The sequence below is a fragment of the Mirounga leonina genome, unplaced genomic scaffold (assembly GCF_011800145.1).
Source record: "Mirounga leonina isolate KUSES-001 unplaced genomic scaffold, KU_Mleo_1.0 Mir_129, whole genome shotgun sequence".
Classification (NCBI taxonomy): domain Eukaryota; kingdom Metazoa; phylum Chordata; class Mammalia; order Carnivora; family Phocidae; genus Mirounga; species Mirounga leonina.
Genome location: NW_023270323.1, coordinates 257,256 through 262,713, shown reverse-complemented (window position 1 = coordinate 262,713; position 5,458 = coordinate 257,256).

The window sequence follows — 5,458 nt, the reverse complement described above, 5'->3', positions numbered from 1 at the left end:
ATGTAAATCAGAGTGAAAAATATTAAATTGTCACGTGACACATCTGGCAACTTAAGTTGTGATTTCCAGATTTTTTTCTAAACTGCTATATAAAGAATTCCTATGTCCTGACCCAAAGGATTATTATTGCTTTTTAGGGTAATACAGTTTGAGAATGTGGCTGAATATTATTATACTTAGATGGGTGGCTTACTCACTTCTATATTTGGAAATGCTAAAATCCTGAAACTATACTTTATGTTATTTATAATGTTCCTGCTTATTTATTTATTTATTGGATTGAGAACAGGTAAAAATTCAGCATTTAGACACACTGACCTCATAGTCTCCAATCCCCACAATTAAATTCTAGCTCGGGCTGCTAGGACAAGACCTTCCCACTAAGTGACCTTATGTGACTATATTAGGGTTTTCCAGAGAAACATAACAAAACAGAGCAATATCCTGCTATAGGACATTTATATATCTCCTATATACATGACTTATGGGAATTGGCTTACGCAGTTATGGAGGCTAAGAAGACTCACAATCTGTTGTCCGCAGGCTGGAGAACCAGGAAAGCCAGTGGTATGATTCAGTCTGAGTCTGAAGGCCCAAGAACCAGGAGAGCCAATTGTGTAAGCCCTAGTGCAAGTGCAAAGGCTGGAGAACCAGGAACACTGATGTCCAAGGGCAGGAGAAGATAGACGTCCCAGCTCAGGTAGAGAAAAAATTCACCCTTCCCCCACCTTTTTATTCTGGATTGGGTGATGCCCACCCACATTGGTGTGGGCAGTCTTATTCAGTCTACCATTCAAATGCTAATGTCTTCCAGAAACACCCTCACAGATACCCTCAGAAAAAAATGATTTGCCAGCTATTTGGACATCTCTTAGCCCAGTCAAGTTGACTCATAAAATTAACAAGCACAGTGACACTGGAATAGCTAAAAATACTATCTGGGACTCACCAGCTTAAAGTAGAATTGGACTCTTAATAACCAGCCTCCTCCAATGTTGACCAGGTGTTTTATTTTTAAAATAAAATGTTGCAGGGGCGCCTGGGTGGCTCAGTTGGTTAAGCAGCTGACTCTTGATTTTGGCTCAGATCATGATTTCAGGATCATGAGATCAAGCTTGGCGCTGAGCGTGGAGACTGCCTAAGATTCACTCTGCCCCTCCCCTACCCCCCAACCCCACCCTGTTTGCAGGCACGCCCCCCACGCTTTCTCTCTCAGAAAATATTTTTTAAATAAATAAATAAATAAAAATAAATGAAGTGTTGCAGGGGCACCTGGCCGGTTCATTCAGTAGAGGGTGTGACTCTTGATCTTGGGTTTGAGCCCCATGTTGGGCATAGAGATTACTTAATAATAATAAAAAAAAAATTAGACTGTTGCAGATACTGTTGCAACAACCCCTTTTGTATTCCTCCTACATCACACTTCCTTCGACCCTCCCCAGTAGTCCTAGGGCAACCTTCCTTAAGATTGAACCTCTAAAAATACTTTTATATATTGTTGGTCATATATAACTTATAAGGGTTAGTAAACTTTCCTGATTTAAAATGCTTACTATTTGTCAGCCTCAAGAAAATTTTCAAGAAATTAATATTAAGGTACTTTGTCAGAACTTGTCAAATGGAATTCCTAGTTTGAATGCTAGTAATTAATATGACATTTAATTCATCAAGAGATTGTGAATAGAATTGATGAAAAATGTGCTTTAAACTATGAAAATTATGGTTGTATAAGATGAGGGAGTATGTTTGTGTGACTCTTACATCAGTCTTGGTGATTTCTTTTTTTTTTTTTTAATTTTGTTTTTAAACAATCTCTACACCCAACATGGGGCTTAAACTCACAACCCCAAGATCAAGAGTGACACACACATTCCACCGACTGAGCCAGCCAGGTACCCCAGTCTTAGTGACTTCTAACTCAAAGACCATGATATGATCCTGATTGTATGTTTGCTCACTGCTGTTTTCTTTTCTTTTTAAGATTTTATCTATTTATTTGAGAGAGAGACAGAGATAGTGACAGGGAGCATAAGCCTGGGAGGAAAGGGAGAAGCAGGCTCCCCACTGAGCAGGAAGCCTGATACAGGGCCCAATCCTAGGACCCTGGGATTATGACCTGAGTTGAAGGCAGACGCTTAACTGACTGAGCCACCCAGGTGCTCCTCACTACATGTTTTCATCCATGCACTGGTAACAAGGAAAAAGTACCGATAGTCTGATCCAGTTGATTCTACATGAGTGCTCCTTGAAGAAATAGCATCTTATATTTACAACTTTTGAGGATCCTATTAGTGAAAATAAAGTTCAGAACATCCTGTGTAACCTTAATGACATATCTCGAAATGTTTTGTTCTGTTGAAACAAAGTGATGCTTCAGAGATGGTAAGAACAAAATGGGAGTGTCCTTAAAATAAAGAGAATATGTTATTTGGGGACCTAGCATAAGCAAAAAGAGGGAGATTACTTAAGAATCTCTTTTAAATGGAAGAAGTTAGAGAAGAAAAGAATGAAACTAAGTCTCAGGAACAGGGAATTTGAATGACCTCAAAACCTCCTCTGTCTGTAATTTGCGCTCTTCATGTCTGCTTCATTCTCTCTCACTGCAAACTGTCTCCAAATTGTAGGAAAACATGGCTGCCAAAAACTCTGAACTTCACTGCCATACTGTAGGCCTTGCCACCATAATGGTATTGACTCCCATGGTCCTGTGCTAAACTAATCGCAGGGAAGGAAGAGTTCTAAGTCACGGGCCCACATCTAGACTACAAACGATGAAGTCCAGCAAAGGTGGGTTGTTATGATTGGCCTGACTTAGGTTATATACTCCTCTTGGACCAGTCAACTCTGCCCGGGAAAGGGGTAGCATTTGTAATAATGTAGTAACTTTCATGTGAGTCAGAGAGTTGAAGGAGAAGGAAGAGTAGTTTATAGAAAGGTGAAAGGAGTGATGGGATCTCAAGAAAGGAGTGTAAATTTAGCATAGAAAAGAAAAAAAAACAAGACAAAGCCTTCATTAAAATCATACACAGGGGCGCCTGGGTGGCTCAGGCGATTAAGCGTCTGCCTTTGGCTCAGGTCATGATCCTGGGCTCTGTCGCTCTGAAATAAATAAAAATCTTAAAAAAAAAAATGGATGGATAATTAACTAAATCAACCAACCTAGATATTATAAGATAAATAAGCTCAAATAGAATAAAAACTGAGCATATTTTGAAAGAACAATAAGATGAAAACATCCAGAGGAATACATACCAATGTATTAGCAATGGTTATTTCTGGGGAATGTGTGGGGGGAAGGGTCGTGCAGATACTTCCATGTTTTACACGCCTATAGTGTTTGAAATTTTTATGATCATATGTACTTTTGTAGTGTACCAAAGCTTATGAAGAAATAGCAAACAAAGAAGACCCAAGATTCCTTAAAAGTCTGTTAAGCAACAGTAATAGAGGAATATTATATACTGGGAAACTAAGAGAGGTGTCATGGTGTGATGAAAAACACACCAGAACCTATAAAATGTAACAGTCATCAATTCTGTGGATTTGAAATGAAGAGTGAGAACAGTTCCCCTGCTCTCTGGGAGAAGAATATTTGCACAAGAAATAACATACAAGCTGATGAAATGGGTATGATACTTACATGAGGTCGCAAAGTACGTTGAAGTCTAGATAGATAAAAAAGAAAAATAAGTAATTAGAGGAATCTGAGGCAAGAGAAAGTTAGTTAGGGATAGTTCAAAGATTTCTAAGGCCTAGGTTGTGGAGATGAACCCATAACCAATACTTCCCAAATGAGGTAGAGAGTAAATTTAGTTGGTTCAAGAAGCTAAAAGCATAGTATGACACAAAGTGATGAGTATGCTTCCCCAGTGAGAATGGAACTCAGAAGTCTAATGCATGGTCTGTTTAGGTAGAACTTGTCATTTGTTTTAACAAATTTAAAAATTGCCAGGCGCTACTCAGCAGAGACAGAATTTCAGTTTAGAGCAGATTATTTTTGGTGGGGGGGTATAGAATCACCCGAGTGGCTGCTTTTGGTTATATAAATGTAAGAACACAGGCACCCCATACCCTTTATTTTGTCTTGACAAAGGCTGCCCTTCCACATGCTTCTTGATATGCAAATTTTCATAGAAAACAAGGAGCTTCCTGGGTGGAAAGGAACCAAGACCTTGATCTCTTCTCTTCTGATATTCCAATATATTACAATCTATTTAGTGGATTGAGATGGTGCCCTCTGGCAGTAAAGGACACCAAAGGCACCAGGAATTAGCCATGAAGAAAGGGGGCATCTGGCGACAGGGACAAATCCCTATGTCGCATAGCATATGGCTCACAAGCTTTTCTCTTTTCTTTTAATTTTGTTTATTTATTTGACACAGAGAGAGGGAGCAAGCGCACAAGCAGGGGGAGTGGCAGGCAGAAGGAGAGGGAGAAGCAGACTGAGTAGGGAGCCCTCCGGGGGGCTGGATCCCAGGACCCCAGGATCATGACCCGAGCCGAAGGCAGATGCTCAACCGACTGAGCCACCCACATGCCCCACTTTTCTCCTTTCAACCTCACAACTTGTCTTGGAGAGTGTGTTCTTAAATATGTTTAAATGCTATAGCTTTGGGGGCACAAACCTACAATGACCGGTGCCCCATTTTGACCAGCAAAGTATTATTGTATTAGTAGACAGAATCATAACCCCAAACTAGAGCTGTTGGTGAACTGGTATGCTTCTTCAATTCTCTTTTCTGTAGCTAAGCAGTTTAGGATTAGAACAGGTCTTCTTGGACTGAATAAGTTTCCAGGCTTTTTTAGTAATTCAGGGGATAATGCCAAAACAGAGCACACTCCTCCAATAATGAGTAGAAAATAACAAATTCAAGAAAGATGTTCTAGGTATAAATTTAGAGAAGCACAATTGGGTTGTGATTTTAACCAAGAAACTGAAATGAAGTGGTTGCAATATATTCTGCCTGAACAACTGTGCTTTAACAAGGGAGAGGGAGTTAGTGGTAGTCTCCCTGTCATATTTAAAAGGAAAGTTGAGAAAGATAATTTGGGCTGTTCCACCTGCATATTCAGAGCCTTGGAACACAAATATGGTAGCTGACCTGTGAGCCAGGAATCTCTTCCTATTCTAGACTAACGAAGTTGGTGACACTTGTTGTTATTAAGTAGGTTATAAAACTTAAAGGTAGCCCTATAAAATTAATCCTAAAAATTGCTTCCAGATGAATGCTAATGAAAATAAGTGAATCTCTTTTCTACCCAACCAAACATGATTCTTTTCCTGAATTCTTTGTCCTGGTTAATGATAAAAATCACCTTCTAGCCACTCTTTTTTCTTCAAATCTTGTCATCAGCCCTCCAGTGACTCTTTCTCTCATCCTCCATATCTAGAAAATCATCAGGAATAAACAATTATTTTAAACATTCCCAAACATCCCCTCATCTCTTCATTCTCACT